This window comes from Chionomys nivalis, chromosome 18 (genome assembly GCF_950005125.1).
Source record: "Chionomys nivalis chromosome 18, mChiNiv1.1, whole genome shotgun sequence".
Lineage (NCBI taxonomy): Eukaryota > Metazoa > Chordata > Mammalia > Rodentia > Cricetidae > Chionomys > Chionomys nivalis.
Window position 1 is genome coordinate 28,272,399 of NC_080103.1, and position 15,581 is coordinate 28,287,979.

The 15,581-nt window shown below is 39.9% G+C and overlaps 1 non-coding gene across 1 annotated transcript; it reads right to left on the reverse strand.

The window, feature by feature from the left end:
• Positions 1-202: 202 nt before the first annotated feature.
• LOC130890266 (small nucleolar RNA U13) lies at positions 203-306 on the reverse strand. Its single transcript, XR_009058711.1, has one exon. It is a non-coding gene; the product is annotated as a small nucleolar RNA U13 (small nucleolar RNA).
• Between the last annotated feature and the right edge of the window lie 15,275 nt (positions 307-15,581).

Sequence of the window (15,581 nt, forward strand, 5' to 3'; positions counted from 1 at the left end):
ATGACTGTTTCAACACTGATGATGAACATCGATGACCTCTTTCAGAAACAGAGTCCAGTGGGGCTCATTTAAGGTATGTGGAAGAATCAGCTGCACTGGGAGGACTGGCTGGAGCTGGTTGCTGTTTATCACTTAAACTGAGGGGATCAAAGGACTTTTTTGGCAGAGAATTGGCATAATTTTCCTTTTCCTCCCGAATTCACATCACTGGGATATTGTGCCAACACTTTGACAAGGTTTGAGAGAGGCACACGGCACACAACCATGTGATAAGCCAGTCATCCTGCATATGAACTACAAAACAATTGACATTTACATTTTAATCTTTATTTTTAATTGTGTGTGTGTGTGTGTCCATGTGTGTGTCTGTGTGTGTATGGGCACTTACATACAGATGTCCCTGGAGGCCAGAGGACTTGGATGCCCCTAGACTTGGAGCTGTAAGCACTTTTAAGTGGACCAATATTGGTGTTAGAAACTGAACTTGGGTCTTCTGCAAGAACAGTATGCTGACCACCACCCACAGAATCAACTAACTAGGACCCACAGGGGCTCGCAGAGATTGAACCAACAATCAGGGAGTCTATATAGGTCTGACCTAGATCCTCTGCATATATGTTACGGTTGTATATCTTGGCGTTCTTGTGGGCTCCTAACAGTGGGAGTGGTGGTGTCTCCGACTCTTTTGCCTTCTTTAGGGACCCTTTTCCTCAGACCAGGTTGCCTCGTCCAGCCTTGACATGAGGGTTTGTGCCCAGTCTTACTGTAACTTGTGCCATGTTTGGTTGATATCCCTGGGAGATCTGTTCTTTCCTAAAGGAAAATCGAGGAGGAGTCAATCTGAGGGAAAGGGGACTTTCTTGTAGGCTTAAATCTCTGAGAAATTAGAAAAGTCCTACATAAGCAACATATATTTAGAGCTAAAGTGATAAACAGAGAAGGTCAAATTGTGCTAATAGGCCAGAACTCTTAGAAGCTGATAAACCCACAGATAGACATCAGTGAGATGACTGGAGAGATGGCTAAGTGGTCAAGAGCATTGGCAGCTATTGCAGAGGATGAGGGTGCAACTCTCAGTACGCATATGGTGACTCACAACGGTCTATAACCTCAGTTCCAGGAAATCCCATGCATTCTTCTGACCTCTCTCAGTACCAGGCATGCATGCAGTACACCTACATACATGCAAGCAAAACACTCATACATGTAAATAAAAATAATTAAAAAATTTAAAAAGTAAGGAGTCAAAAAAATCAAAAAATGTTTTCTATGGAGTGTAATCAAAACCACAATATGTGGGTATGCTGCCAAATCAAAGTTGGCCGGAAACCTTTACATCATTAAATGCTTATATTAGAAAGATCAAAAGTAGTTGTGAACATTCTCACCTCTGCAGCTCTTTTAAAAAATTAAGATCAAAGGGTAGGGCAGGGGAATTTAAAATTAAGAAATCACCAAAATAGGAAACAGTAACAATAGAGGAAAAAAATTAAAACTAGAACTTCGTGAAGAATATTATGATTATAAATCCCTTGGATTAGTGGACTTTAATCAGAGACAATGTCCTCCCTGATTCTCAGGGTACTTGGTGATATCAGGAGACATTTTTGGTCCCACCATTGTGGAGCTGGTGCCATCAGGAAGAATCCCAGGAATGATTCCCACAGCTGAGAATGTCACACCCCCGGGGGCCCCAAACAGTGCTAATGATCCTGCTGAGATTTCTTAGGGGAATATTCACAACACAATTTCTCCTTATGAATTGAACAGAGACATCACAGGCTCTGTAGGCACTATATTAATATATTATTGATAAATAAGTATTAAGAACACCCACATATCATAAATCCTAATGAAGTTAAATAGACAAAGCTCGTGAACTTAGTTAAACAACAGATAATTGAGAGACATCTATATTCTATCAAAGAAATTTAATCTTAATATTTCCAAAAATGGTAGGGTTGTGTGGTAAAAAAAAAAAAAGCCAATTCTACTAAATCATTAAGAAAGATATAATACTAATTGTGTAGCTTATAGGCAATAAAAGAGAAGAAATACTTCCCAACTCATTATATACGAAGATTTTTGGCAGATAAAAATGAGCAATATTTACAGGATTTGACTCCATGATCAAATGGAGTTTATCCCGGGATAGCAAGGTGGTATTCCAATTAAATCAAGTGAATTATCACATTAATATGCAAAAACAAAAAACATGTGATCTCACCAGCTAAGTGAACTGCATGCAATATTTTATAAAATTTTTACTAAAGTATGAGTAAAAGAAAATTTTCTAAACCCAAAATCTTATTTACTAAAAACGTGCTACAGCTAACATTATACTGAGAGCAAGATAACTTTCTAAGTTCAAGTCATAGGCAAGAATATGCTCCCATATTCCTTTTACTGGACATTGTACTACTTTGCCAATACAGTAAGAATCTGGTAACAAGGACAAATAACAAGTAACATAATCACCTACTTACCTAGAAAATACTAAGGAATTTATATATATATATAAAAAGCCAAAAACCAAACAAAAACCCACCATACAACTTACTAGAAGTAATAGATGAATCCAATAAGATTATAGGATTAAAAAGCCAATATACATAAACCTGTTGTTTATCTATATTTTATCAAAAAAAAGCTCTTGGATGCTGCTCCTTCTCTTATCACCACAAAAGAAAAAGTTTTGCTGAACTTTTAGCATCATTTGAAAATATCTTCTTTCTACATAAGGTTCTTCAGGGTAATCAGAGGTGAATATGATTAAAATACATTATATACATGTATAAAACTGTCATAAGCAAGCCTATGATTATGTGCAATTGATACATTTTAACAAAAAAAATATGTATATATATTTTTTGGTTTTTTGAGACAGGGTTTCTCTGTAGCTTTGGTGCCTGTCCCGGAACTAGCTCTTGTAGACCAGGCTGGCCTCGAACTCCCAGAGATCCGCCTGCCTCTGCCTCCCGAGTGCTGGGATTAAAAGTGTGCGCCACCACCGCCCGGCAATATTTTTTAAATAGTAAAAAGAAAAAAGTACTTCTCATTTTTCTCAGCTCACTTTTGCTTCTCCAGTGAATTTTATTTTGTTCCCAGCCTGTACTAAACATGCTCCCCTCAAGGACATAGTGAAATCTTAGCCCCCAATTTATGAGGTATTTTTTACACTATTCTCACCACCTAGTCCAACCACTCTGATACTTTCTTCCTTTGGTGTCCATGACATTTTCATCAGCAAATTCTCCCCTGAACTCTCTGGTCACACAATTTAAGTACTTCCTTAATAATGCTGGGTGGTGTGGGTGCATGCCTTTAATCCCAGCACTCAAGAGGCAGAGGCAGGAGAATCTTTGAGTTCAAGGCCGGCCTGGTCTATAGAGCTAGTTCCAAGACAGTCAATTCTACACAGAGAAGCCCTGTCTCGAAAACCAAACCAAACAACAACTTCCTTGTTGTCTATGTGTCTAAACTGTTGATCTTCATATGCTTGAACCTCATTTCCTGTAGTCCACACACATTGAAATTCTGAAGAAATGAAGAGTGACTTTTCACAGAAGTTCTAAGAAAAAGTAGGAACTGAGAACCTTTTAAACATTCTTAATGGCTTATTTGGTGAGTTACTTGGATTATTTAAAATATATAAGTAATCAACAGTGTTATGTGTTCAACCCTATGTTAGGTGTGCTTCCATTTTATCTTATTAATGTCCTTATTAAAATTAAGAACAGCGTCCTTATTTTGTTATCCATAAACTATGTCACATTTCTACCAATAGTCTGCAAGACTGATTTTATGCTGTCAGTTATGAAAAACTATAAGGTACTAAAAAAAATTTCAGTGGTGGCTTTAATAAAATAACAATAACCACTATAATAATAATAAATATCACTTCTATAATCAAACAACAATAATAATAAATCTCACTTCTATAATCAAGCAACATTTTTATGTGCTTTTAAAAAAATCTGTACATGATAGTCACTGTTGAAAGAAAACAGAATTGTTCACTTTTTTTCCACAAAATCAATGACAGATTTTTAAATTCAAGCTCTATTTTTCAAAGACATTTGTCACCTATTAAAACTTATTTTAGGATCTGTATTACTGCCATTGAGAATAATCTATTTCACAAGGGCCTAGAAAAGTGTCATCTCTGTTGTCAGTAATAGAGGTATCGCTAGTAATTGATGTCTAAATGGCACGGAAATAACATTAAGTCAAGAGACCTACCTTGTAAATGAGGCAAGTAACCAGCATATGGAAAGAGTTGCTTATTACATTTTGAGTTTTGTTAAACCACTGAGTCATAAGATCAGGCAGACTCAATTATGACATTGGCATGAATATCTATAAAAATGCATGAACATGGCTAGAGGACAAGGCTCTCTTTATGATCAAGCATTCTGGCACCACATTATCATCAGTGATGATTGTGTAGCACCCCCCTCCTTTAGCGTACACACATATCAACAAGGGTAGGTATTCCTTTACAACGAGCTGGTGAAAGATAAAAAATGGAAGTCTTAACTTACAGATAGATTGACTCAGTGTGCGGCTACAGGCTTCTAAGGATGCTGCACCATGGTTCCATGGTCCTAAGGATGGCTGGTCCAAAATTTCAGGGTGAGGGGTATCTTTCCAATGAGTATATCTTTTTTTCGATAGAAGTGCCATATAAGAATATATAGTTTTTTTTTTAAGTAAAGTATTCTTTTAGCTCTTTATTAGGGACCTGGAAAAAAGAAATACTTGAAGATAAAGAAGAAAGATTTAGAAATGAGACATATGGACTGTCTCCTAAGGGACTGTCTACAAAGTGTGAAGCCCTGTCTCTCTCCCCTACCCCCATTTGAACATATGAGATGGAAAGAGACACTAAGTGACCACAAAGACAATTATTATGTTATCAAGCCTCTGATGTTGGCACACTGACACATGACCAGAAGAGTAGGCAGGGACTATATGGGTCGCCATCCACCACAGCTGATCTTGCTACTGCTGCTGTGAAATCTGCAGTCTGAACTCTTTCCCTTGAAGATACTAATCAGGCACTTGGAATCAACTTGGAAGCAACAGGTTACCTGACTCTCACTCAGGAACTGACCATGGGGCTAAGCTATCGCTATTTAGAGAATAAAAATTCCATTTTCCTAGTCAGGTATTAGGGACACTTCTTTTTATATTAGTTTGGCAATCTCTATTCAACAAAATGCTGCCAGCTCTTGCTCATTAGAATTGAAATGGTCCCCAGATGAAGTCAGTCATCCATCAGTCCTCAGAATGACTAACTGCTTTTGGTGAAATCTGAATATTAATGAGACCAAAGTTTAAATTCCTGACCTTTTTAAAATTTTTATTTTAAGGAGACGTGCTTTATTTTTAGAAGGAGCTGTCTGGGGCATGTCATTCATCTCCTGCTTCCTGTTTTAATCCCCAACGAAATTTATAGAGAGAATGTACTTTCTTACTTCTTCCTCCTTGCAGTCCCATGTTAGGGACCCCTTAATATTTTCTCCTGTAGACCCATATTTCTGATGTTGATCTCACAATGGTTCAATGGCTACTATTTTTAAATTTTCCAAAGGCTATTGTGGGTTGAAATAACTATGTCTTCGATAGTTTGCATGCTCAAAAAAGTATCTATCTAATCAAACTAGTATGAATATACATGAATAAATTCACAAAATCAATTTTATTTTGTAGGAACTTCAGAAAATATAATAAAGTCATCTATATATTAACTATCTTAAATATCCCATCAATTACTATTTTACCTTTTGAATATACTTAGTCATGTGGTCCTTTAGTCTTTATCACTAGTTGGCCTCACTAGGTATAAGTCTACATCAATCAATGAAGGCCCCTTCCCCCCAGCCACATTACTATTATTTGTGGCTTGCTCTACTGCTAACTAGAAAGATGCTCCTCTAATGTGTCTTGTACAGAGAAATCAACATGATATTAAAATGAAAACCTGATTGCTTCACATCACTGCTTCAAAACCTTTAGTGGCTATTCACAAAATAATCTCTGAGATCCAGTAGTTTTTGTTTTACATAGAATTTTATTAGGGGCATCAGTCTGGAAAGGGAGGTCAGGAGACATTTTTAGAAGCTGAAGTTAGAGACTAGCACTTAGGCTTTGGGTGGCTCTGGGGACTAAGGGCACCGCTGAAGATACCGCTACTCTCCAGTCCCAATTCTTCCTGACACTCTTCATCCTCTCCTTGTTCATTGTTGACTTCCTTTCAATTCTAAGAATATTTCTAGATGCCTTTGCTTTTCTTCCTTCCTGTCGACATGTTATTGTTTGAAATGCAATGCATGTTCTAGTTCTCGGGTTAAGCATCCCAGGGACCTGTTCTTCAAACATAAAATATGGTCTGCATGATTAGACAATAACTCAGAGAGTCAGGAAAATGTTTCTCTTGATCACTGTTATACTTGCAAATCTTGAGCATGTTCATTATATGATCTATGACACATTGTATGGAAATCAGCTACTGTGGAAGTTTGAAAACATATATTAATTTAAAAAGCTAAAGTAGAGTCACCGTATAAAAGGGCAATGATGCTTTACTAAAAGCATTAGTAACTAACTAACTAAAAATATAGTGCCAAGAAAGGGTTTTTTTTTTTTTTTTTTTTTTTTTTTTTTTGCAATTGTGGGCCAGTGAGGTCCTGTAGATACCCAAATGTTATAGTCTCTTGCTATTGTTTTTAGCTACCTTCCAAACTTGATGGTAAGATCCTATTACTAGAGATACTACAAACTTGAGTCGTAGAACATGGGAAAGTCAAGCTGGTGTGACCTGGAAACGTCATCCTTACTGGCTAGCTTTCAGAATGCTGGAAGGAACTGTGTAAGCTACCAGAGGAGAAAAGTTTTATCAGTCATGTCCAGCTACGAACCCATTGAGTAACGGTAATTACTGACCTAGAGAGACATGCCTAAGGATGCAATACTGGCATGAATTTCATGGGAGCAACCAACAATTTTCTGATGGATTCAAGCCCTTCTCCACAAAATGAGCTATATGTTGCACTGTTATTGGGCTCAGAACAGTAACTAGACAAACCATAGGAACTAGGGAAGGACCTACTATTGTTATGCTATTAAATGGACATAATATTAAAACAGCTCCTTATCATTATAAGGACATTTATCACTATAAGGACCCACTTATAGGTCAATGTATCTTATAACCCTTATCTTCCAAGTTTCTGTTTGCAGTAGATGGTGACTAATACAGTGATTCACAACTGACCAAGGTACAGAGAACAAGAGACTGCAGAATACTCAGTCCTAGAGTACATGCACCAACCGATCCTGGGGAGATAGGAAATGGTGACAGACCCTTGCCCCCAGGTGTGGAATTATTGTTAGCTGCTGAGAAAGGGAGAAAGAGTTAGAGGGTAGCCCCTGGTAAAATCAACCACTCTCCAGTGGACGTCCACACATTCAAGGGTATGTGGGCAGCAGGAATTGCTCTTGGTGTTTTTTGTGGTGGTGGTGGTGTTTTGCTTTTAAAGACACAACGTTGCATGAGTAGGGAGTGGGGGGTGAATCTGGGAAGTGTGTGGAGGTGAATATGACCAGAACACGTTATATGAAACACAACTAATTAAGAAAAGGGACAGTGAGTAAATATCAGCTCCTGACTGATTGAAAACTGATTTATACAATGGGAAACTTGTATTTTCAAACATAATACACTTCTTAGAGGTTTCTTTTTTCTTTTCTTTTCTTTTTTTTTTTTTTTTTTTTTTGTTTGAGACAGGCTTTCTCTGGAGTTTTTTTTGGTTTTTTTTTTTTGTTGTTTTTTTTTTTTTGGACAGTTGAATGTTACCTCAATGTTATAGAAACAGATTTTTTTTGTTTTGTTTTTCCATTGAGTTACCTTCACTCTGACAATGGCAAATGTTTCCTCGTGTATATTTCCTTCCGTTTCTTTCTTTTCTTTTACCGTATCTTCTCCATGGTCTATTTTTATTTACCTTCTCTTGTTCATTTGAACTTTACCGTCCTTGAACTTGGCTATATTTACTCTTGACACATACATATGCTTTAAATTCAGGAAGGAGTGCTCACTTACAGAGCTTCACACACTGCTATCTTTGCTTTCAGGCCTAGGACAAGGATGAGATTATTTTAGACAGGAATCAACTTCTTATCACAAGTCATGTAAATTTCACCCACAGCAATCTGCTCCTTATGATATCCAGGGTCTAAACTGGTTCACACACACACACACACACACACACACACAAAGCTGCAAATATAATTCATTATGATAAAATACAGTCGTGTAAGTAGATCCATAAGCAGCATAAAGTGTTAGCGCCTACATGCTGTGCAGCAATGCACAGCTTTTGGCTGAGGCATCAACAAATAACTCAGACTGCACAACAGGACTGATTCTGGAGTCCACAGTTCCAGAAATTAAGCCATCATCTGAGTTTTCAGTAGGTGAAAAGTGGGAGATTGGGGGACCGTTTGTTGAGGCACTACCTACCCTAGGAGCTGAGCCTTGTGGACAGGAGTGTTCCATTCTCTTAGGTCTTCTTGTTGTGAGGATCAAGTACAGAAGCATAATTCAGCTTTCAAATTGGGCCGGTTTCACAGTGATGTTAGCGTTACCAGCACTTCTTTCTGAATTTCAAGGCTTTTGCCTGTCAGAATCTCAATTACGTGTGTGTGTGTGTGTGTGTGTGTGTGTACATTTTAGCATATGGTATCCTGTTACTTTTGACCGTAACACCTTCTTCAACTATTTCTTTGGCCAGCTTGCCTTCTAAATACACTGGTAGCCTCACATCTACAATTTACTATTGTATTCTCCAGCAGTTTATATGTCTCTCTGACTCTTGTTTCTGAAAAGAACAAGGCTTCAGCATCACATGTTACTTTTAATGAAGCAGACAAATGGGATATGCCATTTGGAAGAAAAGATAAAACAATGCCTTTTGCAGGACATTTTCCTCTCGTATGAGGTGTTCTCTGTCCTGGATACCCCTACTGTCCCGTGATCAGCTCTTTGTTTTCTTCCACATTCCAGTGTCTAGAGTCAATAGGTTTATACTTCCACTGTGCCTGCACAGGCCATCACTGGTCGCAGCTGCTGGTTATTTTCTGCTCTCGGGACAGATTGGCAAAGAGACCCCTACTGATCTTCAGAAAGGTGCTCTGAAGATATCGACATGTACTCAGCCACCAGAGCACTGGTATGGAGATGCTGGGTGGTGGATACTGCAACCACAGGATAATCTGCATAATCTGGTGGAGTGACCCAGTGATTTATACAGCTGACATTGAAGTCAGTGGACTCATCTTTCTCCTTAGTACTGAACTGAATACTTTAGGGGGTGCTCTGTGGGGTTTGTTGTGAATCTAGCGCCTTTAGTCCTCTGTATGAGTTGCTGCCTTGCCAAAGTTTGACAGAAATCTCACGTAACTACAGCTGATGGTCAACCCAATAACAGATACTCTCTTTCTAACCTGGAATGAGAGGCAGATGGAAGAATATAAAAATCAGTCCAGCTGTATTTATTTTATTGTATGTATTTTATTGTTTGTGGCTGAGCCCCAAATCCCAAATTTCTGACCTCAACACCCCCCATCTTGACAGTTGTTACAACACATTACAAAATTATCCTTCCTAATGATAGACCTCATTACCTGTATGGTAAGTTACCGCCCATTCTCTTGTCTTTCTGGTGCCAGTAGACACTCTGTGCCGTTGCAGTTGTCTGGTAGTTCTATGAGGATCTACTAGAATTTTTTTATTTAGCAGGTTTAGTATTTAGAAATATAACAAGCTGTGGAAACTATTTATGAGTAGGTACTAGAGAACACGAAATATTTATAGTAAGAAAATATATATGAATATATCTGCATAATTATGCATGTATATGTTAACTTTTGAAGAGTAAATCATACCCAGTGAAGACAAAGCAGATGGCATTCCTGTCCAGGAATGTTTCAAAGTTGCTTTCCAGGGAGAACCTGTGACTCTGTAATGTTGTCATTAATGAAACATTGGTGTAATATGCATAAAAATTACTGGTTTGTTCATCTCAGATGGACTCTAGATCTCTGACTTATATCCAAAGACCACTCGCTTAATCAATGTAAGAATCATATAGAATCATGAAAACTAATTTAAAAGGCAAATTGTCATATCCCATCTCAGGCTTAATGTCAAGGGTCATCATCAATATTATTTATCAAACATTCCTGCTACTGCTCCATTCTGGGAAGGTGGAAGGTGTCTGCTTTTCTGTCTCCCTTTTTGTTAAGAATTGGACTTTAAGACTAATTATGCCCAGTGAATTGAGAGTAGAATCACATGTCACTTTGAAATTAAAATAACATGATTTTTATAGTAACCCCCCTTCCCCAGATTTTTCTCTTTTCCCTTACTTAATGATAAGCAAATTAAGGATAAGGCTGTCCCATGGACTTGGGTTCCTAGTTGAACTGTAGAAATTAAATCCCTTTCCCTGACTCTACTTCCAGAATATAGACATGAAAGAGCACCAAGAAGTCAGTTTCTGTTATTTTAAATTACTTTCCAACTCTTCAAAACATCCTGTCTGGTATCTACATTCAACGAGTAGTAAAGCTGAAAATTACTAGTTTAGACCATCGCAGTGGAGCTGAATATGGTTTGTCTCATGTATCTCAGTGTGACGTCAGACTCACCATATAGCCAAGGATGGCCTTGAACTGATTCCCCTACCCCACCCCACCTAACGTCTTTCTCCAAGGTTTCTTCCTCTGTGTAGACCTGGATGTCTTAGAACTCACTCTGTAGACCAGGCTGGCCTAGAACTCAAAGATCTACCTGCCTCTGATTCCTCAGTGCCAAGATTAAAAGCATGTGCCACCATGCCCAGATCTTGAACCAATTGTTTTGGCCTTGCTTCCTAAGTACTAGGATTGCAGATATATGCCACATTCACCCCCAACTCATGAGATTGCTGCACATCTTGCCTGCATTTGCACAACCATTGCTTGACTCAAGTCCCACTAAGATTCCTTTAGCAGTAGCATACTTCAGCGCTAAGTGTGTCACTGATAGCAGGCTTCTCAGATAGCTTCCCAGAAGGGCTCTAAGATAACATAGGAAGGCCTAAAATTAATGTGGCTAAAGTATGCTGATGCCTTAAGGTGACCTCAAAACAATTTCCAAATTTAATTCAGTGCTTATCACACTCAGTACAATGTTGAAGACAAATATGTGAAACTCAGTTTTTTATACAAGAACCCAAATTTGTGAAAGACAAAAATCAACCTAGTGTTGGGTCACCTGTTGTGTGACTTGGTCAGTCTGTGGGAACCCTGGCTGTGGGACCAGGATTTATCCCTGGTGCATGAACTGCTTTTTTGGAACCCATTCACTATGGTTGGATACTATGCGCAGCCTTGATGGTGAGGGGTGGGGGAGACTTGGTCCTACCTCAACTTGATATGCCAGGCTTTGTTGACTCCCCATGGGAGGCCTTATCCTCTCTGAGGAGTGGATAGGAGATGGGGGAAAAGGTGGGGGGGGGGGGTGGGAGGGAAAGGAGAGAGAATTGTGGTTGGTATGTAAAATGAATAAAAAAAATTTAAAAAGTACAAAACTTAGTGGGTCTATTTGTATTTACCGTGTGACTTTGGCCCGTATATATAATGACTTGGAAGGCTCTTAGGCAGTGGTTCTCAACCTTCCTAATGCTGCAGCCCTTTAATACAGTTCCTCATGTTGTGGTGACCCCCCAACCATAAAATCATTTTGCTGTTACTTGGTAGCTGTGATTTTGCTCCTGTTTTGAATTGTCATGTAAATATCTGATGTGCAAGACCTGAGAGTCATGACCTCGGGTTGAGAATCACTGTTCTTGGCTTTAAGTGGCTTAGGGAGTGTGAGGAAGACTCTTCAGTAGATGCAGGCTGCTGTATGGGCTGTTATGCCACTTGTACCATGTGACCCAGCAGACTCACTGATATTGAGGTACCAGTGCTAGACAGAGATGCTGTTTAGAGTCTCCGGCAGACACTCATAGGCGAATCACAGCAGAGGCTCTTGGGATTCTCGAGCAAGGTGCTGCTGTCATCTGCATTCGGATATTTTCTCTTTGAGAGGCAGCTCTTGTCTTGTTATTGGGCTTTTTTAGGAAACATTTGGCAACAGACTACCGTGCAACCTGACCTGTCTATCACAAGCTGGACGTTGTTTAACTCACCATGTCATAAAGTTGGATGTTAACAATAACACTCCATCATCAAATGGAAATGTCTCACATGTGGTCAGGCCTGAAAAGGCAAAGGCACAAATAAGCTAGATGAAGTTTTCCAATTGTCTTGTTTTTCTTCTTTTCACTATTTATTATTAATTTTTTCACTTCTTTTATAATTTTTTTTATTATTATTAAAAATTTCGGCCTCCTCCCCACCTCCCATTTCCCTCCACCCCCATCCTCCTCCCCCTTCCTCTCCAGTCCAAAGAGAAGTCAGGGTTCCCTGCCCTGTGGGAAGTCCAAGGTCCTCCCCCCTCCATCCAGGTCCAGGAAGGTGAGCATCTAAATAGACTAGGCTCCCTCAAAGCCTGTACATGCAGTAGGATCAAAACCCAGTGCCATTGTCCTTGGCTTCTCAGTCAGCCCTCATTGTCTGCCACGTTCAGAGAGTCTGGTTTGATCCCATGCTTTTTCAGTTCCAGTTGAGCTGGCCTTGGTGAGCTCCCATTACATCATCCCCACCATCTCAGTGGGTGGGTACACCCCTCGCAGTCCTGACTTCCTTGCTCATGTTCTCCATCCTTCAGCTCCTCATTTGGGCCTTGGGAGCTCAGTCCAGCGCTCCAATGTGGGTCTCTGTCTCTATATCCATCCGTCGCCAGATGAAGATTCTATGGTGATATGAAAGATATTTATCAGTATGGCTATAGGAAAGGGCCATTTCAGGCTCCCTCTCCTCAGCTGCCCAAGGAACTAGCTGGGGACATCTCCTTGGACACCTGGGAACTCTTCTAGAGTCAAGTCTCTTGCCAACCCTAAAATGGCTCCCTTAATTAAGATATCTTCTTCCCTGCTCCCATATCCACCCTTCCTCCATCCCAACCATCCCATTCCCTCAGGGTCTCCCCATCCTCTCCTCCTCACTTTTCTCTCCCCATCTCCCCATCTTTCCTTAACCCCACCCCACCCCCACCCCCAAGATCCCAATTTTTGCCTGGCAATCTAGTCTACTTCCAATATCCAGGAGGATAACTATATGTTTTTCTTTGGGTTCACCTTCTTATTTAGCTTCTCTAGAATCACAAATTACAGGCTCACTGACCTTTATTTATATCTTTTATTCCTACTCCTGATAAAATGCCTTCTGTGTCCATGCATGCACTTTTGGCCTCAAGAGGTATGCGCTATGCTCCATTTCCTGGAAAGACCAGAGCTCAGCTCACAGATGCAGGCACCACAGCTGTAGTATGATAGCCCTTCTCTAGGACAACCCTGAGGCGCACTAGTGGAGGAAATCTGCACAGAGATCAGAACTTCAGGCAGTACGTGTGCTCATACATTTTGCTTGGAGGAGAAAGGGCCAGATGTGTGATCGATTCCTGATTCCTTGGCTGTAGCTGGGAACTTAGGAGTATGATTAGAAACTTAGTGAGAAAGACGTTTGGAGAAGAAGCATATAGCTAATTTTCTCCAAACGGACAAAGGAAGGATATGAAACTACTTGTGCCCCCTGTAAACTCTCATGGAAGGATGATCCCAGGAGATGAAGAGCTCATCTGATAAGCAGTATGACCTGTTCCGTGAGTGATGTCAATCTCTGGCCCTTGAGATCCCTCTATTTGCTCACTGGTCCATGAACAAAGTGACCACGGTGGCAGGTCGGGGAGTTTAAGTTTTCCACAGGCACACATCATGACTTAACCTAGGATCCATGCCCAGCTCTGATTTCCGAGTCCACAGTAGCTTAGCAATAGGGTTGTGTGGTGGGGTGATGTGCAGGTTCTGTTCCTCAGCAGCTTAGTTCCTATTGGAGAGGTGATTAAACTGCACCAACACTTCCTCAAATGAAACTGAGATAATTTTTAAGAAAGTTAAATAAACAAAGTCCATAAGCATGTTCATTGTTGTTACTGTTTTATTTAAAAAAAAAAAAAAAAAAAAAAACTATTATTCTTCCATAGTTCCAGAGGTCACGCTCTCATCGTCAGCATCTCATCAGAGTGTGGGTGGCCATTAACTCTGGTTATTTGAGCAGTGACCTTCATCCCCCATCCTGTGCACTGGATCTCAGCTGTTCTTCCCCCCACCCCCCGGATCATCTTTTAAGGTAACATCTTTGAATTGTTCTCCATGTATTAAGCTTGAATCGGATGCTGTGGTATAGTTTGGGGAGAACATTTCTTGGTAGCACAGCAAGGGCATCTCTTCATCTTTGTCTGCCAGCATTGTTTCTCCCAACTTAATCGGAGCTATAAAATCTAAGCAGGCAACCTGAGGCCTGATTTAGAATAGAGGCTTGAGAAAAGCTAGGCTGTAAAGGAAGTACAGTATGTCATGAACATGGGCACTGTGTTACTTCTATTTGTGCTTCTTAGATCTAGTTGACTTCGTTGTCCTGGGCTTGCCGAATATAACTCTGCCTGTAAGTACATTGCTTTACAGCTACCAGTCCCAACTGTTTTCAAGGTTAATGGGTTTTCCTCCCCCACTAAATTCATATTTTTCTACCATGGGCTGAATTTACATGCTTAACCGTAAGTCCAAGTTTGTGCTTTTATCTTTATAAATCTTGGTTGGTTTTCTGCTCCCTTCAGGGAAAGTAACCCAGTGTTATCACCTGACCTGTAAAGGATTTTACAGCCCAGACCTAGGCTTCTCTTTGAATCGCCTTTCCTAATAGTCTTATCAAGAACCCTTCCCTTCTCTTGTTATAGGCTAATTGCAAAATACCTTTTTATTTACAGTCTGTATCACGCCTTTAAGCACCATCTGTTAGCTGTTTTTTAAAAGACTATGTTTTTATTTTACATGTATGTATGTATGTTTAGCCTGCATGTATGTAACTGTGCCATGTGTTCATCCAGTGCCCTCGGAAGCCAGAAGGTGGTGAACCCTCTGCTGGCCACCACCACTTTGGTTTCTGGGAACCGAACCCAGCTCATCTGCAAGAACAGTAAGTGTTCTTAACCACTGAGCTACCTCACCAGCCTTCCGTCTGGCTCTACTTGACTGTCACACAAAAAACTTTACATGCTTAACGTATTCAAGCTGATGAGTTTGTAGATAAGTATACTCATGAAACTGTAACCACAGTCAGTTCTATAAACATTCCTTTCTCCTCCAGTTTCTTTGATTTTTTTTTCAGATCTTTAGGAAATATCTTTAAGCCGAGTTTCCATTCCACCCTTACATAAAGTCTTTCCTTGAAGTTGCAGGCGGAGTCCATCTGTTTGGGAGACTTGTGGAGCACAGTGTTCCATGTATAACATGAATTTCATCGTGCGATAGCTTATCTGTTCATCTGTCACTTTCCTCCTAAATCAAGAGCTCCACCTAGAATAGCTC